The sequence below is a fragment of the Notamacropus eugenii genome, chromosome 7 (genome assembly GCF_028372415.1).
Source record: "Notamacropus eugenii isolate mMacEug1 chromosome 7, mMacEug1.pri_v2, whole genome shotgun sequence".
Lineage (NCBI taxonomy): Eukaryota > Metazoa > Chordata > Mammalia > Diprotodontia > Macropodidae > Notamacropus > Notamacropus eugenii.
In genome coordinates this window covers 155,845,361-155,871,249 of record NC_092878.1, presented here as the reverse complement: position 1 = coordinate 155,871,249, position 25,889 = coordinate 155,845,361, and the positions used below count along the sequence as shown (strand labels likewise).

Sequence of the window (25,889 nt, the reverse complement as noted above, 5' to 3'; positions counted from 1 at the left end):
CTCCTAAGGAAGAATTCCCCTGCACTTGTAACTAGACCCTGAAATAAAGCTCAACCCTTGTTCGACTCTGGAACGTCCTTTCTCTCATACGAGCATCCGGTTTGGCCAACCGAAGACCTCCGATAGAGGTAAGGGAAGACTCAGGTAGCCCACAGGCCTCTAGGCCTGGCAACAACTGATCTGGAGAACACATTAAGAAGAGAAAACATAGGATTAATCATACTACCAGAAAGGTATGATTAAGAAAGAACCTTGACACAATAATAGAAGAAATAAGTAAAGAAAATTGTCCTGAAGTGTTATAATTGGGGAAAGCAGAAATAGAAAAAATCCACTGATCCCCTCCTGAAAGAGATCCTTAGAGGAAAACCTACAGTAATATCGTAGCCAAATTATGCAATCCCCTGGTTAAGGAGAATATTAGTGTGGAGCCCCAATTGGAATTTCACAAGACCTAGTAGCAGCTACACTAAAAGTTTACAGGTGTTGGAACACTATGTATCAAAGAGCAAAAGAACTGGGATTGCTACAGAAAATATCATACTCAGTAAAGTGGCAAATAATTCTGAATTGGATAAAAAAAAAATGGACATTCAATGAATTGACAGACTTTGGGGATTTTTTTGCAGAAAGACCAGAAAATTTGACATAGAATATCTAAGAGAAATATAAGGTAAACATCAGAGACAAATTACAAAGGACTGAATCAGGACAAACTTTTAAATTTTTATATACGGAAATGTAAACCGTATGTTTAAGATTGTTTTTAATAATTGGTAGAATTGAGTATGATATGATTGTAAAAAGCAAAATTATGTAAGAATAGGTAAAAAGAGTAATTGTCTCATACAAATGAGGTGCAAGAGGAAGACCTGATATAGAGGAATTAGATGTGGAAGGAGGGCTCGTAGTTCTGGAACTCCACTCTCTTCAGGAATAGTTAAAGAGGGAACAAAACACATACATAAACACACATATATCTAGAAGGGTATAAAAGTCTTCTGTATTCAGAAAGATGTAATGGGGAAGGGCACAGGGAAGGGGAGAGGATAAAGGAGTTTTAGGGAATAGGGTAAGGTGGTATAGAAGGGTGTGTAAATTAATGGGAATGTATAAAGAGGGAATAACATATATATAATATATATTTAGAAGGGTACAAAAATCTTCTAAATTCAGAAAGAAATAAGAGAGTAAGAGATAGGGTAGAGGGAGAGGATAACAGAGGGATAACAAAGATTCTTGGAGGGAGCGTAGGTTAAGGAATGAGAAGGCATGGTAGCAGGTGGAAATTACATAGAAGAGTGAGGATGAATAGGGATAGAATGAAAAGGATTGTGAGGAAAATAGGAAGCAGAAAAATACACAAGTAATTACAGTTAGAATGTGAATGGGATAAATTTGCATATAAACGGGAAAGTGATAGTAGATTAGAAATTCAAATTCAACCATACTTTACTTTCAGGAAATGCTTTAAAAATGACATTCGCTCAAACACAGAGGTCAGCAGTAGAATCTATTATATAAAAAAGCAAGGATATTAACCATATTCTCAGGGAAAGTTAAAACTAAAATTGATTTAATCAAAAGAGAAAATAGGGAAACTACACCATGTCAGCCATATCAATCACACTAGAACTTACAAAAATATGAGAATATACCTGCCAAAATAGACACACGAACTATACAAATTTGAAAACAAACCATCTTTTATTCAATGTTAGATTTAAATAACTGAAGTAATATTAATTGTGCTTGGGTAGGTACAGTCAATATACTTATTTTAAATGATAATTTTATCTAAGTAATTTACTTATGTAATGCCATCCCAATTAAATTATTTAAAAATTATCTTACTGTAATTAAAAAATATAAAAAAGTTACCTTACTGAGTCAGAAAAATAATAATAACAGAGTTCATTTGGAAGAGCAGAGAATCAGGAAATTCAAGGAAACCAGGGAGGAAAGATGCAAGGGAACTAGATTTAGTAGTATCAGAACTTAAACCATAATATGAAGGGAGAGCAGTGTTGAAGTGTGACATGTATAATTTTCATCATTTTAAATAAAAAATTTCCTATTTAAATAAAACCTCTGTAGCCAAGAATAGTGGAAATGCAGAAAATTGGTGGAGAGACTCTCATAGACAATCTCTCAGACAAAATGTGATTGGGCTGGAATAGTAGTCGTGTAGGAAATGATAAGCTGGTGGATTTAGAAAGAAATGGGAAGACTTGGACTTATGAAGGAAGAACCTATCCACCTTCAGAAAAACATGTGATAAGTAGAGATAAAAATAATATGGTCTTATACATATGTGACTGATTGTATGTATGTCTATATGTTTACATGTATAGATGTCTATGTCTATGTATGTATATGTGTGTGTATAATGTGTACATATTGTATATACCTATATCTATATCTCCATGTTTTATCATAATTTTGGAGGTTGGTTGGAAGGAGGAAAATATAGTAAAAAGTCCAAAAGAGAGGACAAAAGAAATTCTCCAAGGAAGCAAAGAAAAGTTGTGCAGCTTTGAAAATAATGTGAAGTATTTATCATATGGCTTCTTGAAATGGAAATGTATTGCTTTACATTGAATCCTCTCATGTTATGCTGTGCACATAGCATTTTTTCTTATTTTGTGTGTAAGTTTAAAATAAATTTTAAAACTTAAAAAATAAAATTGTCCTAAAACAATAAGTTCTAGGAACTAGGAACTAATTAAGTCAACTAGGTCATCTTTTCTCCAGGACAGAGACATTTTGAAATGTGTTAAAACACTCTGCAAGCACTTTAATCTACTATAGGACATTTTCTTTACTCTGAAAACTGGAATTTCAGAAATAAAGAACTAGTCTGTTAACTTCTTTGGTAAAAGTAGATATTCTAGGTTTCTGATACATAATTATATTATTTAAAATCAGAGTTCTTTAGTTCCTTTTAGGTGTAATTCTTTTATCAGAGGCTCTCACATCATAAAGAGTTATTCCCTGTGGGGAATTTTTCACTACTCTCTCATTTTGGAATCAATCTGATCTCCTTCTTGAAAAAATTGGTGGAAATCATTCTTGGATATCATCCAGTAGGCTGGCACCAACTCCCTTTGCCAGATGGCAGCTCCAAAAATTAATAAAATGAAATTTATTTGAGAAATTAAAAAAATAGGACTTATGATGGACCTCTGGGATAATGAAATCATTTACTAAAAATTTGTGGTCTTGTGCATTCATTCTCTTCTGTGCAGCTACCAGCAGGTGGCATCCTATATCATGCCACTTTTATTGCATACTCTGACATCCCTAACTTCTCTCTTGACCCAACAGTGTGGGATAGAAGGCATAAACCCTTTAGAAGTTTTCCTCTCACACCCAAAGAATGAATCGCTGAGCTAGGATGAGATTTGACTCTTTTTCTGAGTCCAGAGGTCCCTAGACTGCTTTTGAAAATCTTTATGAAATAGAGAGGGGATTGACTCCAGTGTGTTCCCATGCTGCCAGAAGGCACAGTTCTCTCTTCTGCCACAGTGCCTATCTGACTTTGTAGTTCTCTTACTCAATGAACTTCAGTGGCTCCTTATTGCTGCTAAGACCAAAATGGGGAGGAAAATAGCCTATAAACTACAGACTAATGAACTTGCCTTTCTTTCCTGGGGAAACTGTGGGAAGACAGGGTTGGAGAACATTTGGAAAGAGCCAGCATAGTTTCATAATCAGTTCTTGTCACACTAACCTTCTTTGTCTTTTGTAGAAAATTGCAAAAAGAAAATAGTATCCATCCTCAAGGTGTGGGGAAATATTAAAATACTTAGTGTACAGGGGCACTTTCACAACACCATTCCTTTTGAGCATCCTATAAAGCATCAGGCTCCTGGCTCAGTCTTGAAGGACAGTGATGATGATGATGTGCATACATGGTATTTCTTGATTAATAAATTGCCCTGAATATGTCAGTGTGTATATTATAAAAGATATTCTAGGACCGCAGGGTTCAATGATTTCTTACTTATCCCACGCACAATACAATGCTTTCTACTAAAGAGTTGCAAGTGAGCTCCAGTTACTACAATTAAAAAAAATATTTTATGTTCATTAGAAGGTACCCTTCTGTTTTCAATTAGATGAATTCATATTTCTTTTATAGACCTGGTTGCAACTTGCTAAGCCATCCCTTCCTAGAGTAACTCCCTGCTCAGGTTCGGAGCTGCAACGGTCCTTGAAGAGTTGAGGCCCAGAGCAGTCAAGAAATTTGCTCCAAGTCGAAAACCAAACAGCAAAAAGGAGACCAATCCCATTTCCTTTATTCCAAATTCAGAGCTCTTTCCATGAGATCATATCACCTTCCCATGGGTCAGCATTTGCTTCCCTTGAGAAACTATTATTGGTTATGATGATGTCCTTATTTTCCATGTCTCCCACTCAAGAAATTTAAACAAGATACCATCTCATTCACATAACTTATTGGACTTTATTTTTTTTAAAATTTATTTGTTTTTAATTTTCAACATTCATTTCTGCAAGATATTGAATTCCAAATTTTCTCCCCATCTCTCCCCTCCTCCCACCCCAAGACACCATGCATTCTGATTACCCCTATCACCAATCTGCCCTCCCTTCTAACATTCCTCCCTTCTCTTATCCCCATCTTCTCTTTTGTCCTGTAGGGCAAGATAAATGTCTATACTCCATTACCTGTATTTCTTATTTCCCAGTTGTATGCAAGAACAATACTCAACAGTTGTTACTACTACTTCAAACTTCTCTTCCTTCCTCCCTCCCCCCCCCCCCCCAAACCCATTTGGAAAGCAAGCAATTCAATATAGGTCATATTTGTTTAGTTTTGCAAATGACTTCCATAATAGTCATATTGTGTAAGAATAACTATATTTCCCTCCATCCTATCCTGCCCCCCATTACTTCTATTCTCTCTTTTAACCTTGCTCCTCCCCAAGAGTGTTGACTTCTACTTGCTCCCTCCTTCCATAGCTCTCCCTTCCATCATCTCCCCACCTTGTTTTTCCCTTCTCCCTCACTTTCCTGTATTGTAAGATAGGTTTTCACACCAAAATGAGTGTGCATTTTATTCCTTCCTTGAGTCAAATGTGATGAGAGTAAGCTTCATATTTTCTCTTTCACCTCCCCCCTTTTTCCTTCCATTTAAAAGTCTTTTTCTTGCCTCTTTTATGAGAGATAATTTGCCCCATTCCATTTCTCCCCTTCTCCTCCCGATATATTCCTCTCTGACCCCTTAGTTTCATTTTTTTAGAGATGATCCCATACTATTCAACTCACCCTGTGCTCTCTCTCTCTTTCTTTCTGTGTTTGCATGTGTATCTGTGTAACCCCACCAACTACCCAGATACTGAAAAAATTTTCAAGAGTGACAAATATTGTCTTTCCATGTAGGAATGTAAACAGTTCAACTTTAGTAAATCCCTTATGATTTGTCTTTCTTGTTTACCTTTTCATGCTTCTCTTGATTCTTGTGTTTGAAGGTCAAATTTTCTTTTCAGCTCTGGTCTTTTCATCAAGAATGCTTTAAAGTTCTCTATTTCATTGAAAGACCATTTTTTTCACCTGAAATATTATACTCAGTTTTGCTGGGTAGGTGATTCTTGGTTTTAGTCCTAGTTCCTTTGACTTCTGGAATATCCTATTCCAAGCCCTGTGATCCCTTAATGCAGAAGCTGCTAGATCTTGTGTTATCCTCATCGTATTTCCACAATATTCAAATTGTTTCTTTCTAGCTGCTTGCAATATTTTCTCCTTGACCTGATAACTCTGAAATTTGGCTACAATGTTCCTAGGAGTTTCTCTTTTTAGATGTCTATCAGGCAGGTGATTGGTGGATTCTTTCAGTATTCATTTTGGAACCTGGTTCTAGAATATCAGGGCAGTTTTCCTTGATAATTTCATGAAAGATGATGTCTAGGCTCTTTTTTTGATCATGGCTTTCAGGTAGGCCCATAATTTTTAAATTGTCTCTCCTGGATCTATTCTCCAGGTCAGTTGTTTTTCCAATGAGATATTTCACATTATCTTCCATTTTTTCATTCTTTTGGTTTTGTTTTGTGATTTCTTGATGTCTCATAAAGCCATTAGCCTCCATCTGTTCCATTCTAATTTTGAAAGAACTATTTTCTTCAGTGAGCTTTTGAACCTCCTTTTCCATTTGGCTAATTCTGCTTTTGAAAGCATTCTTCTCATTGGCTTTTTGAACCTCTTTTGCCAAATGAATTAGCCTATTTTTCAAGGTGTTATTTTCTTCAGCATTTTTTTGGGTCTCCTTTAGCAGGGTGTTTAATTGTATTTCATGCTTTGCTTGCCTGTCTCTCATTTCTCTTCCCAGTTTTTCCTTCACCTCTCTAACTTGATTTTCAAAATCCTTTTTGAGCTCTTCCATGCCCTGAACCCATTGAGTGGCCTGGGATACAGAAGCCTTGACTTCTGTGTCTTTCCCTGATGGTAAGCATTGTTCTTCCTCATCAGAAAGGAAAGGAGGAAATATCTGTTCACCAAGAAAGTAACCTTCTATGCTCTTATTTTTTTTCCCCCTTTTCTGGGCATTTTCCCAGCCAGTGACTTGACTTCTGAATATTCTCTTCACACCCACTTTGCCTCCAGATCCACCCTGCCAGCGCTTGGGGTCTGAGATTCAAATGCTGCTTCCCAGCCTCAGGGCTTTGGGCGGGGGCAGGGCTGCTATTCAGTGTGAGATCAAGTTCAGGTGCTCAGGTGGGGGCAGGGCCGCCTCACTGGGCTCAGTTCCTTCAGGGGGTTTATGCAGAGACCTTCAACAATGGATCAGGGCTCCTGCCTGCTTGGGGAGCCCTGGTCTGCTCCTGCCTCCACTGCTGCTTCTCAAGGGGGCCTGAGTTATGGGGGCACCCCACTCTCCTCTCAACCCACCAAAGAGACTCTCTCACAGACCCTTGTCACTTGTGGGTGGAGGGACCTGAGGGGCCACAGGAGATTCCATCCCTGAAGCCTGCTCGGATCTGCTCCTCTTGGTGCTGTGCAGCCAAGGTAGGGCTGGGCTCCACTCTGGGGTCCACAGCACGATGGACCATTTTGCAGAAATCTTGTCTACTCCATTGTTCTGTGGCTTCTGCTGCTCCAGAATTTGTTGGAGTTCTTTTTTACAGATATTTTATGGGCTGTGGGTTCAAAGCTAGAGTATGTGTGTCTTTCTACTCCACCATCTTGGCTCCACCCTCTTACTTGATTTTCAAAATCTCTTGTGAGCTCTTCCATGGCCTGAGACCTTTGCAAATTTATTTTGGAGGGTTTGGATGAAGAAAGCTTGACTTTGATGTCTTTCTCTCATGGTCTGCTTTGTTATTCCTTGTCTGAAAGGATGGAGGAAACTACTTGTTCACCAAGAAAGGAACTTTCTATAGTCTTATTCTTTTCCATTTTTTGGTCATTTTCCCAGTCAGTTACTTGACTTTTGAGTCCCTTGTGAAGTAGAGGGTATACTGTAGGGACCGGTAAGCTCTTAGTTCCTCCAAGGTGGCACAATCAAGGGAGAGGAATTTACTCCTCTCCTGGCCTGGACTGTGGTCTGGGAACAACCACTAGCTTTTCTGCCCAGGATTTGCAAGTAGGGTTCCCTCTTCACAACCAACTTCATCTCCACCACGTCATTGCTCCTCCTCACCCCAGGTCTTCTATTTAGGACTGAGATTCAGATCAGTCACTTGAGTCCCCCAGGGTCTTCAGGCCACCAAAAAATGGACACTGCAGCTTCCTGGAGCTGGAGCTAGGGTAGGACTCAGCTCCCTTCTCACCAGGTGAAAGAGCTTTCTCGTTGACCTTTGAAACTTTCTCTGGTGTTTGTGGTTTGAGTAATTTGGGAACTGTAGCTGTTCCCTTGGATTCCACACCCTGAAGTCTGCTCCAGTGGTGTCTGGGGTGTGCTGTGTGGCCCAGGCTGGGCTACGCTCCATGGGCTGTGCTCTGGTTTGAGCCTAATGTGATTGACCTTTCCTGCCAGCCTTGAGCTGGAAATCTCTTGCACTCTGTCATTTTGTGAATTCTCCTACTCTAGAATTTGTTTAGAGCCATTTTTACAGGTATTTTATGGGTTTTGGGGGGAGACAACCAGCAGGTCCATCCTTCTACTCTGCCATCTTGTCTCTGTCCCCCCAAAGGTTTCCTTATTAGACTTTATTTAATTATTTTTAATATGTGACTCATGATACCCTGGAAACTATTTGTCAGGAATGAGGTCATGCTCACAGATCAAAAGTTTAGAGCAATAAATCAATCACTGAGGAGGATGTCACTTTTTAGTTCATGTACTCCAGCTCTCTCATTTGAAAGATGGGGAAAATGAGGCTCTAAAAGTAACTTGCAAGATTCCTCGGGGGGGGGGGGAGTAATAACATGATGTGAATTTAGATCCACATCCTCTAGCTCCAAACCCACCATGTTTCGACTACACTATGAACCTCCTGTGTGAACAAGTACAAAAGAGAAGGCAGGTATGACCAACAAGTCACAGTGCACCCTAGAGACTAGAGAACTAAGAGCCTTCCTAATTTATTCCCACTAGAGCAAGGAGTGGCTTCCTTTTCACTCCACACCCATACCAGGTATAATGGACCTGCCAAAAAGAGTTGTTTTTTTCCTTCCTGTCTTTGATATGATGACAACCAAAAAGCCTCTAAAAGAGTAGCTTTGAGAAAGAAGACAAAGTCTGGTCCAGAAACAGTCATCCAGTTGGCCCCTTAATCACTACCAAAAAACATCAAGCCAGTGGATTCAAATAATAATGTGCAATGGTTTGCAAAATGTCTAAGCCTAAAATGAACAAATATGGGTGAATCATCTGGGTTTGCCCAGACTTGAAGATAGTGAAACGATTTATTTAAAAACATAGGGAAGAAGAGTTGATAGAGAAAGGGAACACTAAATATATACTCCAAGGAAGTCAAAGAAACAAAACAAAGTCCTATGTGCACCACTATTTTCATAGCAATACTTTCTTTTATAGCAAACAAAGAAGATGAAAATGAATTCTCTTTTTTATTCTGTATATGTACATATATGACACACACATAGAAAACACATTTATATATAATATTTTATATTTAATAGCAACTTTCTATGGAGCTACTTGTAAAAAAAGGTCAAAGACCAAGTATCTCTTCCAGTAAATATAGAGAACAAGGAGCATTTGTAGTGACCTTGATGTGCTATCTGAGAGTGGCATCTCTGCAATAGCCAAAACTCCTTTGATCTGTCAAAAATGCACTTCAGGGATAGGGAGTAAGGGAAGATTCACTGGCATAAAAGGTGCAGCCTAGGAATTTCCAGGAGCAGAGATGTGAGATGCCTCTGGTGTCACAATTGGGAAGAAGGATTGGGGAACTCTTGGGAAATGGTCTCAGTTTTTCAGGTAAAGACGTTCAAGTGAGAGAATGGGATGAGTGGATGCCATGGGAGGCTTTAGAAGAAAGGATCAACTTTACGGTAGCTACTATAGATATTGGGTCAGTGAATTTATTAGACAGGAATCAAATATTTATTTTGATGCTGTGAGGATCCAGGTAAGTTAAGTTGATAATGAGCCCAGTTAGAGGAAATATTGTAATTTCCTTCTACTCTCTTCAGCTCCATGAAAGGCAGTGGGGTAGATGACAAGAGTGTGGTTGGGGTCTGGTAAAGTGTGATTAGATAGGACAAGGGGACACATAGTTTGAGGAAAGAAGATAATGTGGTTCTGGCGTAGTTCACTAAGGGGTTGAGAGGAGAGGAAAGTGAACTCCTTGCTAGAATGAAGACATGGGAATGAAATGGAAGGAAAAGAAATCAGAGAGAAGACAAAAAAGAGATTTAGTAGTCTTAAGGGACAGGGAATAGTAGAATGGCAAAGAGTTCTTAATAGATAAATAAATTCAGAGTTCTTGAACAAAGAAGTGGAAGACTCAAGGATGTCACCATTTCCATACAGTTAAAGAGGAGCAGAAGATGGGGTCATGAGCAAATGAATGGTTTGAGGAACTGAAGTTAGAGAATTTGAAAGCACATGAATATGGATGTCAAATCCTCCTGTTATGAGATAGGAGATGGGTAGGGAATGAATAGTAGTTTAAACTAGGCAATGATGTCACTGAGGAAGGCAGGAGAATATTCTGGAATTTGGTGAATAACACCACTGAGAGTAATTTTGTTGGAGAGGTTGCTTAGTGAAGGTGATATAGAGAGAGTCTGGAAGTAACAATGGTGAAAGAGGAGGACTCCAGTTCTCCTCATAAATCATATTGATCCATAATGCATCAGAATATGAATGTAACTAGTACTAGAAAGGGTGGCCATGACAACTGTGGAATCTATGGTGGCAAGAAGGGCTGTGTCTCAATGATGGCTATGAAATGGGGGGATTGAGAAAACAATATTTATGATCAGAGGAATTTGTAAATTATGGAGCAGGTCTTCCAAAGGGTCCAGTAGAAGAAGATAGACAATGTCCTGAAATGGGACAACAGGGAGCAAGGGTTAAGGTGAATAAGGGTAAAGAAGAGGCAGCTTTAGAATGGGGAATGGTTTAAACATCTGGAACAAAGGCTTAAGAGTCACTGGGATGGGACCAGTAAAAGGCAATGGAAATATGCTATCAGCAATGAGTCTAGGCAAAGTATCCATGGTTGGAAAAACATTATTGACAGGAAGAACTAGATTATTCTACAATTTTCCTTGAGATTGATCCTCCTAATAGACAGAGATGCTGTGCCCTGTGAGACACCAGGAGTACTGCCTCAAGCAGGCATGACCTGAGAGAAGGATGGAAGTCTGGTCAGGAGGCAAAAATGACTTACTTATCCTAGAGAAGGCCCTGGGGTGCCGAAGATGGAAGTGATCTTGTCCAAAAACTTGAACACGACTGAAAGACAACTGAACAACTCCATATATCTTCACTCCCTCCCTGTTGAGTTTGATCTGTATTTATGCCAAATTACTTTTGTGTGTTGAATCATCCTTTACCTTTTTCAGATCAGTGTAAATTTCCCATGATGCCTGCCTCCCTGCTCAATCTTCCAAATTTGTATGCTCTTCTCACACACCCCAGTTGTAGGAAATAACAAGTTCTACCTCTTTCTTCCTTACTTCTTCAATAGTGTATGTCTGTTACCGTCTCTCTTCTTTCTGTACTTAAAAACTGCAGCACAGAACTAGTTCATCCCTAGGTCCTGTTTCTCCTTATGTCCTTCCAGACATATGTCATACATACATATTCAACATATTAAGGTTTTGAAGGGATATTTATTTCTTCTCTCCTTGTCAGGATGTCAGTACTATATCATCATGAAATTCCTTCTAGTTGTTCAAATATATTTACCTTTCAAGATTTCTTTGGATTACTGTGTTTATTTCAAAGTTTCAACCCAACTCTGGTATTTTTGTGAGAAATTCTTGATGATTTTTTTTCCCATTAAAGGTCTACCTTTCCTCTATAGCATCATACTCAGTGCATGGTAAGTAATTCTTGGTTGTAAACCTATATAGTCTTTATTTTGGAATATTTCATTCTAAGCTTTCTCATTTGTAGAAGAAGCTGCCAGGTTGTTTTTATCATCCTAACGAGTGAAATTCCTTAGTACTAGAGCTCCTTTTTGGATGATATTTCTTAGATACAGAAGCTCTGTGTTTTGGTTAGGATATTTTGAAACTTTTCGTGTTGAGGTTTCTTTTTTGATCAGCAGATTCTTCTCTTTGCCATCTGGTTCTAATAGTTCTGAGTGATTTTCACCTTTTATTTCTTGAAGTACAATGTTCATTCATATTTTCCCCTAAAAGTTATGAATTTCCTTGGAAATCCAATTCCTTGGAATCCAATGATTTTTAAATTATGTCTCCACAACTGGTGGAGCCTCACTAGCTTTAAAACTCCTCATTTCTCAAATATGTATGGAACTGAGCCAAAACTCTAAGAATGAGAGGCATTGCCCAGCTGATAGTCAAAGGATATAAATGGGCAGTTTTCAGAAGAAGAAATTAAAGCCATCAGTAGTCATACAAAAGTGCTCAAAATTACTACTGTTTAGCAAAATGCAAATTAAAGCAACTTTGAGGGTCTACCTCTTGTCTATCAGCCTGACTGACTCCCAAATAAAGAAAAATGATGGTGAATGGGGGCATGGAAAAATAGATACATTAATGCACTGCTGGTGGATTTATGAACTGATCCATCCATTCTGGAAAACTATTTGGAACTCTGCCCAAAGGATGATAAAATTCTTCATTCCCTTTGAATGCCTGCTAGATCAACATCAGAAAGAGTTTTTTAAAAAAGCTAGACAAAACTCATATACACAACAATATTTATAGCAACTCTTTTTGTGGTTACAATTTATGAACTGCTTCCCTTACCATTTGCTGTTCCTTGGGTTTTCTGCAAGAACGTGGTCTGTGATTGGGTTATTTGGGAACAGTCAGCACCATGAATTATCAATTTTGTCCTAAGAACTTTTTTATTCTATTTATCTTATTATCTCAAACCTTACAGTATGAGCAGCAAGTAGATGATTTGAAGAAGTTGATGGACATAAAATTTTCAAGCCTTTTTATACGTAGGCCTTCTGCTCTCTGGTAAAATCCCACACTGTGTGGAAATACCAACTCTTTCCTTGGCCATGATGACTCATCAGCCCACAAGGCCTCTTAACACAGAGAGGTTGGCTTCCCACAGGTGCTCCTTGAGACTGTGCTACATCTGGCCAGTCAAATAGCTAATTCAGGTCAATTTTTAGTACTCATAATGTTAGGGTTCTTCCATAAATTCCAGACAGGATTGCTAATTCAAACTACTACAATTTAAAATTATTAACAGATTTGTTACAATTGACCTCGAGAAAAATGGAATGTGCTCTTTTTTTCCTCAATGGGCGTAGTGATGGGGGAATCTTCATGTATAAAAAAGTTTCAACTCAATCAACCAGGCTTCATTTATTTAGTGAACTACATTGGACTAGGCTCTCTAGGGTCTAGGAATGGAGTCACACAGTCAATGAGATTGCATTTATTAAGCACTTACTATGTTGCAGGCACTATGCCAAGCTCTAGAGATACAAAGAAAGGCAAAAAATTACCAAGAAAAATTTAATATTGTCTACCTTGAGAGATTCAACATTCTGTTAATGGAACCAGCATAAACATACGTTATTCTTTGCAGGTATGTGACTTCATCTCTGTGCTTGCCAATGACAAATTTTCTGTCACTTATAATTCTGGACAGTCATGTAGAGTAGTGACAGGGTAACTGTCTTTCCCATGGTCACAATGCTGTAGTTGGAACCCAGGTGTCCCTGCCTTGAAGATGGCTATTTTCCCACAGTGCCATATTGCTTATATACAAATTCCTATGTATGATTTGTCATTTCAACCTGGAAGTCCAGTCTTAAAATGTCATCTCAATTGCTTAAACTAGTAAGCTTCACATCTTCCTTTTTTGTTGTCCTCATCTACATGATGAATCAGAACTGAAGAATGGAAATGAGGACAAGAGCCATTCCCTATGCTGGGAGCTGAATTTATTACATGGAGAATGAAAAGGAGAGCATTAGTCCTTTGGAGGAATGATTAATGTGAATCTAACAAGTTTGGATCTACTATCTAATGCTCAATAATAGAGGCTGATAAATAGGCAGATGAAGAGTTTGACAAATGTGTAGATTTGTAGATTCATCACATAGACGGATCGAGTCAGTCTTCCAAGCAAACCTCGAAGTAAACAGAAAATATTACCTTAGATTTTACTCCGTTAAATTATCTTTGGTGTAATCTGTTCCCATTATCAATGCTGTTAGACACTCCAAGTGATCAGAAGCAACCTCCATGTGTTACAGAAATAGATTTTCAATGAATGATTATGTTGTTTTACATCATCTTTGATAGAGATACCTCTTTTGTGCATGGTCCCCAAACTGTCATTAATTCCTTATGATCTCAGAACCTAGTTCAGGATAAATTAGCAGAACTGCTGAAGCTGTGTATATACATACATACATACATACATACATACATACATACATACATACATACATACATACTGTTGACCTGAAAACTTGGTTTAAGAAAGGCAACAGGCTAATGCATACATTTTATGATTTAATTAATTAATTGATCAATTCCCCATAAAGAAAACAGTTACATAATGCATTATGGAGCCAGAAATGTTCTGGCTACCCAGTTCAGAAATGTTCTGGCTACCCAGTGCAGAAATCTTCTGGCTTATATACATTTTGCCATGAGAAAGAAACTCTCCTAATTAAGCAAACCATAAATTCAGTAAGACAGGACAATTAACAAAGCAATGTTGGTCAGGCCTTGGGATTCCAGCTGGGTAAGAAAATCCCACCAGGCTTCCTGTCCTAAACAGGCCTTTGAAGTTGTTAATCTTAACAGAGTTTGACAAAAGCTGAAGTTACAACCCAAGGTATCTGTGTTTTCCTCTCTTCACACTAGGATGCTAGAAGAAGAGTCTGATAAGCGAGTCCTATTTGCTTGACATCAAAAGGCATCCTCTAAACAAAGGAGACTATTAGGTCCAGACTCTTCTTAATTCAAACTTTGGCCCTTATTAAAGTCTAAAATTTATATTAAATATTATCAATACATACATCTGTCTCTGTGAGTGTGTATATACATATACATACATATATATGTAGATATGAAGGCTCCAAGATTCCAGAAAGTGTGATTTTGCTTTATCCATTTCCCACTGATCTAATAAGTGTGTGTTCGTCCTTCCTTGCCAAAGAAGACTATGCCATCAGAGAAATGATGACTTGATTTGCACTTGACTTTGTTTTGAGTGAATGAGAGCTGTGCAGGTCACCAGCCTCACTTCTCCTCCAGAGCCATCTGAATCCAGTAACCAGATATTCATCAGGATGACTGGAGTTGACCCAGGATGAGGCAATTGGGGCTAAGTGATTTGCCTAAGATCACACAGCTAGTGAACGTCAAGTATCTGAGGTGAGATTTGAACTCAGGTCCTCCTGACTACTGCACTGCTGTTCTATCCACTGTACCACCTAGCTGCCCCAATCTGATAAATAGATACTTGTCTGTTGCTCCTCAGTAAAGTTGATGGGCACTAGAACAGTCCTTGTTCTATTAACAGTTTTCTCATCCAATCCGTTAAAGGTTTGGCTCCCCAGTGGATTTTGGGAGCTTGTGTTGGTTAATTTTGGAAAGACAATTCTCACATAAACCAAACGCTTCTCCCCACCTCCACAATCCACTTGTCTCACACTCTCCTCTTTCCCCTGCAGTTTCTGCATAGCACTGTGGCAGCCATTATTCTACTGAGAAATATTGAAGGAAATATATGGTCAGAAAAAAGGTGATCCAGCATGTAGTGAAGATGAGTGATGAGAATAGGCAGAGAAGATGCTACACTGACACCCAGAAAATGAAAAGGGCTTAAAGGAAGTCTCTAACATGTTAGGTATGGAAAAGAGAATAGTGATGGGCTGCTATCTGCACGTTTGAGGGGAATGCCCACATCAGTGAGACAATAAGTCCACAGAAGTAAAAGGATATTACAGAATGTCCTGTTGAGAGGAAGGAAACAGTTTCTTACTATGCCAGTGTAACTGACATTGCTAAGGGGCTCTTTTTTGTACTCCTGAGGTTAAGTCTGGTTCTCCCTGCACTGAGGCTGATCCAGGCCCTGGGAAGCTGCTGCTGGGGATATGAGCTCTCAGTGAATGACACTGACTTTGCATTGAATAGGATGTGACTGAGCTTCTCAGGGGCCAAGGACCTCCAGCAACCTTTTGTTGAAAGTAGTTGGAGAAATTGATGAATGCATTCCCCAGCTACGAGCTGAGCTGGTGCTAGAACCGTGTGACTCCCTCTCCAGGAACCTTTCTTCCCAAATGGGCTCTGAGCCAAATAAAAAGCAGTCACTTATGGAATCTCAGGTTAGGATTAATTAGACAGTGTAGTACTCTAGATCTCTCTCACCTGTCTGAGCGCCAGAAGCTGAAATGTTGCTCTTTCCTCAGGACTGAAAAGTGAATTACATTTTTCCCTGTTGATGTTCAAATCACCTTTTCATTTTTTCAATCATAAAAAAACCAAAACAACCTTGAGCTAAATATAGATGGATCCAAGAGATAGCTGACTTCCCTCCCCTGACTCCCACATTGGTCAGGATCAAGTCTATGAGGCCCGCATCAGACAAAAGGAGAATCAAGTCAACAAATATTTCTTAAGTGTTTACTGTGTGCCAGAGTGTATCCCAAGAGTCAGAGATAAAAGAAACGGAGGAGAAATCATGCTGCGGATGAGAAACAGTAGGAAGTCCAGTGTGGCTAGATCAAAGCATTGGTAGAGGGGAGAAAAGTGTAAGAAAACTGGAAAGGAAGGCACTTATTTTGAAGGACTTTAAAAACCAAATAGAGGATTTTATATTTGATCTTGAACATATTAGGGAGCCACTAGTATTTACTGGAAGGGGTGGGGGATTGCACAACACCATGGTCACAGATGAACTTTAGGAATATCCCTTTGGTAGCTTGATGGAGAATGAGCTCAGAAAAATCTGCAAAAAAGATGTTCAGATTCTGGCTGGTCCAAGTCATTCAGCTATTAAGGGCTCATCTGAAGTTCAGCTAGGAGTTTTAACTGTAAAATCCAGTATTTTTTCCACCATCCCACCCACTATGCTTTCAGTAAGCACATCATATCTTTACCTGTGATTATTGATTTCCTCCTTGGGTTTTTTGGAGAATTGGGAATTGGAGCTTATCCAAAATATCCCCCATCAAGAGTATATAAAGGATTTTCTTCAAGGAAAGGATCCTAAAAGAAAGAGAATATAATAGACATAAGTTAGGGACACTCTTCTTCACTTACAGTATTGTTAACTCAATTTCATAAAATCTCTCAATCAACTAAACTGAGAGTACTTGCCAGGGTATCAGATGTGATTTATTTACTAAAGAAACATCATTTCCAAATAGCAATTACTCTTTTTGTAACGTTATTTGATAAAAACAATAGTGTCGACAGTTCCATTCTCCACATTTTCTCACAGATGAAAAAGAAAGAAAAATCAAACCCTATACTTCCCCTGACTCCATATGGAGAAAGATGGGGAAAAAAAGATCACATACTTTCTCTGATTCCATACAGAGAAGATAACCAAAGACACCTGTTTTTACTGGCTTCTTCTTAGACATGGCAGAGTGGAAAGAATTAAATACCTTTAGAATTAAAGGACCTAGCTTTAAATGCTGCCTCTAATATCCTCCACTTGTGTAACCTTGGGTGAATCATTTAATCTCAATGGGTCTCAGTTTCCTCAGCTGTAAAATGAAGGGGTTAGAGGAGAGGGCCTGTAAAGGTCCTTCCACCTCTAGATCTTTGATTATGTAAACGAGACAATGTGGCCTCTGAAGGACAGTTTAGAAAAAAAAACTTTATGCATGAATTTACAGAAGAGATTCCTAGACTGCGTGAGATGGTACTTATATAGCTGGTCCAACATCACTAAAACTTAGAACAGGAAAAGTGAAGTGACCTGCTCAGTGTTATAGAGGTGGTAAGTAACAGAGTGAAGCCTCAATGACTTGAATAGGATGACAGAGAAATATAAAATGAAATCCTCCAAAAAATCCACTTAAAATCATCTAACAAATTATAGCCATGCTTGAAATACATTGGCAGACAAAACTATCTCCATGAAATTAAAAATAATAGAAAGAATTGTTTTCAGCCTAAAAATCATCCTCCATTGTGAACAGAATGGTTAGTACTTCTTGAGTTATCACTGGTATTCTGTAGCAATCTAACAGTTTTGAGAAAAAGCATTTGACTCAAATTTCTGATGTAACCTGGAGTCAATGAAAGAGGGAACTGATCCATTTCATAGAAGAAATAGCAAAAGTTCCTTGTTGCTTAGTGACATGGGCATCATCAAACCCAAGTATAAGCAAATTCTATTTAGCCAGAAGAATGTGGCCAGAAATCAACTTGAAAACCAGCAGCTAGTCACTTTGTCAGGTAGTTGGGATTTGAGGAGATATATCAACTCCTCACTCTAGAAACCCAACCAAAACCACATAGACTTATTTCAGGCAATATTTGTTAAGATCTTCCTTTGTACAAAGCCCATGGCATATAAATGCGAATCACTTAGGACTCTAAAAATGAGCAGATAACCCTAAAATGTCCATAAATCTGGAGAATACCTCTGATGTCTCTTGTCCTTGGAATGAGTTAGTGAAATCCTATAGAATCTTTGGCAAAGTGATGTACAATTTAGGGAAGCAGGGACAGGAGACTGAATAGGGACATCATGTCTTGCAGCAAACAACACGGATATTGCAAAGCAGCAATTCTATTCCAATCAATGAATTCAGAAGGTAAATGTACACAGAGATTGTGTACTCAGTTCTTGTAAATGCCTACCAGTCTCATGCTTAATCAATGGAATCAATATTTACTTTGATTTTCTTTAATCCAAATTTCCTCAGGAATACTGAACAGTGAGATATTCGTTGGGGGTGGAAGGTTAAAGGAAAAGAAACATACTAACAAATAGCAATATGTTGAATCCAGTAAATTACATGTTAAACACAATAAAATATAACTTTACCTTGTGATGATGTTTTGACTTATGGTGCTTCTGTTAAAAGAAAGGAAAAATTTCTTAAGGTTAGCTGTTATTGAACATTAAGCAATTTTGAATTTTTTTTTGAAAATGTCTTACCTTTCCATCATGATCAGCTCCCTTAGGAAAAGAAAAACATCAATAGACTCAGTTATATGACGTATTAAAACAAACAAACAAATAAACCCAAGCAGTGAATTGAGTTAATTCTCTGGGTTTTTGAATGAGTTACTCTTACACTGAGGGAAAAGCAGAATTTTGTACAAAATGTGTAGATAAACATTCATTACCTTCACTTTTGTTTGGGGAAATGGAAATCTTGTCCCTTAAAGGGCAGGGAAAAGCTGTGAGTATAAAATGAAGAGTTATTTACCTGAGGCTACAGCCACAAGGGATTTTTCTAGATTCTTCAGAGATCAATACAGATACTAAAAAACAACAACAAGAAGTTAAAGTATACTAATCCATAGACATGGGAATGCAGATATAAAGTCAAGCCTACAGATGCTAAGGGACAATTGTTGGAAAAAGGGATTGATCTCTCCCAACATCAGCCCTCCCTCCATTTCCCGGAATACTTACAGCCATGATGGCCAGAAGAACCATAAGAAAAGCTAGAAGGTAGAGTTTCATGGTTCTAGGTTCTTGTGGAATAGAGATGGGAGAAATCTCTGTTCTCATTATTCTGTTTTCTGCTTTGTGTCATATTTGTCTTTTCAATGAAGAAGAAACTTAAGTAAATAAACTCCCATTTCTATGTTGCTGTTGAATTTTGAAGTGTTTTCATTCCAAGAACTTGATGAGCAAATGTAGTTTATTTTCATTTTGTAGACAAGGTAACTGCGTCTCAAAAAACTCAGGTGACTTGTATGTATGTAACTAGTGATTGTCAGAGCCAGAATTTAGATGCATGACATCATGTCAAGGACTCATGCAGAAGGCAGTCTCAATGTCTATAGGATTCCTGAGGTTTGAGAAACAGCATTTTAATAAATCCAATTTCATTTTATATTCACTTCCCAATTCTCTGCCTTTCCCTCCTCCCCTCAAGTGAGAAGGCAAGAAAATGAAGGCCATCACAAATATGTATAGTCATACAAAAGTAATTCTCTTAATTAAGAAGAAAGAAAGAAAGGACAAAAGAAGGAAGAAAGGAAGGAAGGAAGATAGAAAGAAGAAATTATGGAAGGAATGAATGACAGGAGATAGGGCCATAGAGAGGAACAAGAAAGAAGGTACAAAAGGTACAAAAGAAGCAAACAGAAGGGAAGACAGGAAGGAAAGAAGGAAGAACGAAAAGCAAGAAGAGATCAAGGAGGCAGGGAAGATGAAGTGTGAGACAGAAGCATTTTTATTTCTGTTTAATGGCCCTCAGTTTTGATGACCACAGTTGCCCCTTTCAATAATCCCTAATCATCTGATATTGAAGACAGGGAATTCAGGAAATACCAGAGTCCAGATTGACTGGACTGTTCCCTTAAGATTCAGGGGAATATTTCTCTCTGTCCAGTGATTTCTGTGCTCAGGAGCTTTTGGTAACAATAACAGTTCACATTTATAGGGGAAAGGAAAAGGACCTCAACTCAAAGTCTCCCTGAGATAGTCCTTTCAGAGGAAGAAATTCTACCAAGGCACATTCTCTGTAACTGAGAGTGCTACAAAGTTGCCTGGGACCTTGAGAGGTGAAGAGATTTCCCAGGGTCAGTGAGGCAGGGTGAGTGAGGGAGATAGGACTTCCTGACTCTGGGACCAGCTCTTCATTCATCCTGCCTTGACTCTCTCTACTTCACACATCTCTAGTGTCAAAAAATTATCAAGGTCTTTTACACGAATTATCTCCTCTCATCCTTCCCAGTCTTGCAAGTTAAAAGCTACAATGTATTTTACACATCAGGTAATTGAGTCCCAGAGAAAGAAATTTTACATATCTCTAGGTGAGGGCTTCAGACTTGAAGTATCATAGCAACAACTCACATTTACAAAGGAACTTACATTTTTTGAAAAAAATTATATGTCCTCTGGAAATGTTTTAGGTCTTTCCCTTGCTGTGGAGGACTAAGTCTATCAAAAACAATCCTCACACACTGTGGCTGTTACTGTGTACAGTGTTCTCCTGGTTCTAATCACTTTGCTGAGCCTCAGTTCATATAAGTTTATCCAGTCTATCCAGCTCATATAAGTGTATCTAATTCTGAAGTCCACCTGTTTGTCATTTCTTATAGCACAATAGCATTTCATTACATTCATATACCCCAACTTGCTAAGTCATTCACCAATTGATGGGCATCCCCTTGATTTCAAGTTCTTAGCCACCACAAAAAGAGCTGTTATAAATATTTTTGTGCATGTGGATCCTTTTCCCATTTTTATGCTCTCTTTGGGATATAGCCCTAGAAGTGGTATTGCTGGGTTAAAGGGTATACACATTTTTGTAGCCCTTTGGGCATAGTTTCAAATTGCTCTCTAGGATGGTTGGATCAGCTCACAGCTCCACCAACAATCAATTAATGTTCTAAGTCACCCAGGTCTTCTCCAACATTTATCAAAGGACTCATGACGAAAAACACCATCCACATCCAGGGAAAGAGCAATGGAGTCATAATGCAGAAAGAAGCACACTATTTTCTCTTTTGTTATGTTTGATTTTGTTTAGTTTTACTCATGATTTCTCGCATTCTTTTTAATTCTTCTATGCAACGTGTTTAATAAGAATGTATATGTAGAGACCATATAAGATTGCATGCTGTCTTGGGGAAGAGGGAGGGAGGGGGAGAGAATTGAAATATTATGAAAGTGGCTATGGAAAATTGAAAACAAATAAAAAATAAATTTGAAAAAAATAAATTATATATCTACATCTATATCTACATCTGTCTACCTATCTATACCTATATGTCTATATATGTATCTATCTCTATCTGTCTCTATCTATACATGCATGCATACATGCATACCTACACAGTACATACATACCCACATACACACATACATATATCATCAACTGAGACACCCAGGCAGCACTGTGGAGACAGCTGAACCTGCAGTCCGGAAAATCTGTTTTCTTTGGACATTCATTAGGTATGTGATTCTGGGCAAATGAATTAACCTCTGCCTCCTCCAGTTTCCCTTCTGTGAAATTAGGATAACTGCACTTACATTCTAAGCCTGTTATAAGAATGGAATGAGATATTCATAAAGAACTTTGCAAACTTTAAAATGTCATATAAATACTGACCCATTATGTGCTATCTTATTTGATACTCACAAAAGGGAATACACAGGAAAAATACTATTTACCAAGTTTTAAGGATATGAGCATTGCAGTACAGGGAAGAGCCCCTGATAATAAATAGCTGAATCTGGACTCAAACAGGGATTTTGTGACCCTGTCAATCAATCGATCACCAAGTATTTCTCAAGCACTCACTAAGGACAAGGCAGAGTGCTGGTGCTGTGAGAGGTTCACTTCTTGTCCTCAATGAGATTCCATTCTATCAACAGAAATGAGGTGCACAAATGTTCTAAATAACATAAAACCTACATTCAAAGTAAAATCTGTAGACAAACTATATAATTCAGAAATCAAAGGCATTATCTTTGGGAGGGGAGGCACCACGACCTGGAGGATTAGGAGAAATCTTAAGTGGGAGATGTGACTGATGATGAGCTTTGAAGAAGAATAGTGAGAGATTCTTAGTAAAGATGAGGAGAAAATATATTGCAGCCTTGAGGTATGACCTGTGCAAAACCATGGACAAGAGCAATGGATGAAGAATGGTGTGTAAAGTGAGAAGAAGGCCAGTTAGGATGAACTGTATTTCTATATGGAAGTCAGCAGTGTATAAAGAGCCTGGAAATTAAAAATTCTCTTTTCTTTCAATCTCCCTGTCCTTCTCTTCCACTCTGATACAAATAGGTAAATTCAAAATAGGGGTGGCTTGGGAAGAAAAGTAATGACTTTTGTTTTAGTACTGGAGAGTTTGAATATGAAACAGCCACTTCAAAATGTCCAATAGCACGTAGATGGTGATGTGGAAGTGGAGAGCAGAAGAGAGAACGAGACTTTATTGTGGAAATTGTAAAGAGCAAGCTGTAGATTTCATGGAAAGGAAAACACCTGAAAAATTAGAGCTATCCAAAAGAAGAATGGTCTGCCATGGTAAGTAATGAGCCCTGTTCTCCTTCGTCACCACCACCACTAGGCATCGTGCAACGTCTGGATGACCATTTGTAAAGGATATTGTTGAAAATATTCTATTTCAGTGTGAATCAGATGAGATATCCCAGTGAGAATCCTTCCAGCTCTGTTGTTCATTCATTTCAATTGCTTCTGACTCTTTATGACCCCATTTGGGGCTTTTGTGCAAAGTTTTGTTTGCCATTTCCTTCTCCTGATCATCTTACAGAAGAACTTGGCAAACAAGGTTAAGTGACTTGCCCAGGGTCACGCTGCTAGGAAGTGTCGCAGGGTAGAGCTTAACTCATGAAGATGAGTCTTCCTAATTCCACAGCCAGTACTATATCCACTGGGATGACATAATTTGGTGACAGTAGGGCTAATTCTCTTCACCTTACATCATATCGTCACTCAATCTTGGTACTTCCCTACTCTTAAAAAACACATGGCCTTTCTCCAAAAGACAGATGATCAAAAAATTTGAGTTAATAGTATTTATTAAGAAATATAAGTTGGGGACAGAAAAACTCTAAAACTTGGTAAGCATATGACAGGATCATGGCAAAGAAGGCAAAGAAAAAGAAAAACACATTGGTTCAGGAAAGAAGAGCAGAAAAGGACAAAGTAGAGAGAATAAGTCAGACGAAGGAAAGCTAGAAGAGAGGAGGAGCTGGGCAGCAGTGGAGGGGAGTAAGTTAACGAGGTGACACTTCTTTAATTGGACAACAGGTCATTTCAGGAGAAGACACACAAAACTCCAGCACTGGAAAAGAAGAGAGAGGAGCATAAAGGGGGGTGGTGACATTAAAGAGAAAGCCAATATCTGAGTTTATTTTCAGAATGAGAAGAGCACAGTCAAGTGTAGAATATTAAGACTTCTTGCCCGGTTACTCGAATTTTTTTTACTAGTTCTACTTTTAGGGTATTTGTTCTGTTTTTTTCCCCATTACCATCATAGTCCCCTCAGTAACATACAGTTTATAAAATCCATGATGCCCTCTGTGAAAATGACCCATCTCCCATTCTCCAATATCTTCCCAATTGTGGTAACTTCCCTGAAGCTCAGTTTCCTCATCTGTCAAACGAATTGGTTGGATTCAGTGGTTTCTGAGATTTTTTAACAGTTTTACCAGTTCTAGGTCTATAATTCCATCACATCTCCCTTTCCCCATGCCAAATATATATATATTTATATATGTTTAATATTTAAAAATCAGCATTTCTCTATGAACCATTATTATCTTTTCCATGTTATACTTTATTCCTCACATATATTTTGAGATTCTCATGAAGTGATAGATTAAAACAAAAAGAAATCACTAAATATGTACGAAATATTACTTAAGGCAGGCAAGTGAAGGAAGAGATCTTCTTTCAAACGATGATGAATTTCAAGGTATCTCAAAACTATTTAAACTATACGTTTAATGATTTGCTAATTTTGTGGTTTTAAATAATGTCAACTGTGACCTTGAACTGTCATCACTATGAATATTGATTTTGTGCCCATTTTCAGTACCCACCCATGCCAAGAAGTTATTTAACAAGGCAAGCTTCACAATGGACCATATAGTTGAAGCCTCCAAGCTGAAAAGTGAAATATCAAACGCTTAAGCCTTGTCAGTCTGAGCAGATTAATGTACTTGATCCAGGATGTGATGACTCATAATTGGGATGTAAATTCTTTAAAAACAAAGTTTGCTAGTGTGAGGCAGGATGTGAGCCCAGATCTTGCCAGCTCCAATCATAGCCGTCTGTCTACCATGGCATGCTATAGATGTATTGTAGAAGGTATTCTTTAGGTTTGGCTTAATATAGGTGCCCCCTTGGGTCTCCTTCAGCCTGAGATTTTGTGATTCATGATCGTAGCACTTATCAGTATCTGTAATATATTCAGCAGAGGGAGGCTGACAACGGAGGGCAGCTCTGCTTCACTTAAATTCAATTTACACACAGGTCAAGACATCCCCTGCATATTTCTCTCTCTGGAAGCATAGTTGGATGTTACCAAAGGCTTCGTGGCATCCTCAATGGATGTTCTGTAGGTAAATAGAATCCAAGGGTCCCCAAATTTTACTCATCATTTTCTATTTTAAGCCTGTCCCTTGTCTCAAGTTACTTATTTTTCGTTTGTGCCACCACCATGCTCCCAGTCACCTATATTCATACTCTCAGATGAATTCTTTCCTCTGACTTCTCCCTCACCCCCATATCTAAGCAATCATGAAACCCTGTTGCCTCAGTTCCCCAGCATCTGTATTATCCATTCCTCTTTTTCATTCAATAGCCAGCCCTTTAGCTTACGGTTAGACCACTTTCACCTAAATGATTTCAGTAGCTTCCTAAGTTCTTTCTTAGTTTTTATTTTCTCTTTCCTTCAGTCAGTCCACAACAGAACTTCCAAAAATGATCTTAATTTATTTTTGAAACCAATGATGTGAACTCCGACTCAAAAAACTTATCACACTTTTTGCTCCTAGGTAAGAATACAAATTCCATTGTCTTTCACAATCTTACTCCAATGTAATTTTCACTGCATTTTCTCTCCTGTATTACTCCTTTCAAACACACGATATTGTAGCCAAATTAAACTTAATAGCATTTCCGAAAGTCAACACTTAATTTTCCACCTCCATATCTTTGTACATCCTGTCCTGTTTGCCTTTAATGCAGTCATACATAGGTCCCTATTTCCTCCATTTCAAAGGAAGGAGTTGAGGGATACATTTACAGTCCCTCCTCAAACACACATAATCCCAAACTAGACATAATTTGTGAGTGAAATAATTGAAATAAAAATACTTCAAAAGTAAATTTTCATGTATTTGTAGTCTCGTATCCTGGCTATTGACAAACTAACTTCTTCAGATTTCACATTGGCAAATTTTATTGAAAACAACAAATGAAATGGAGTCTTGAGTGGATATCTGGATAAATTTTTTTTAAAGAAGGTTAATTAGTGTTTCCTCTTGAAGGAAATGAGAATGCACTTGAGGATTCAGCAAATAATCAATAACCACTGACAAAGGAAATAAAAAGTATTTTCCTTGTGAAGTTCACTAAGATGCCACTTTTCATTTA

The 25,889-nt window shown here is 38.2% G+C and overlaps 1 long non-coding RNA gene across 1 annotated transcript; it reads right to left on the bottom strand.

The window, feature by feature from the left end:
- Positions 1-13,178: 13,178 nt before the first annotated feature.
- Positions 13,179-19,084, bottom strand: LOC140514186 (uncharacterized). Its single transcript, XR_011970460.1, has 5 exons — positions 19,005-19,084; positions 18,731-18,751; positions 18,617-18,646; positions 16,710-16,818; positions 13,179-13,725 (listed from the first exon to the last, which is right to left on the bottom strand). It is a non-coding gene; the product is annotated as an uncharacterized lncRNA (long non-coding RNA).
- Positions 19,085-25,889: the final 6,805 nt, after the last annotated feature.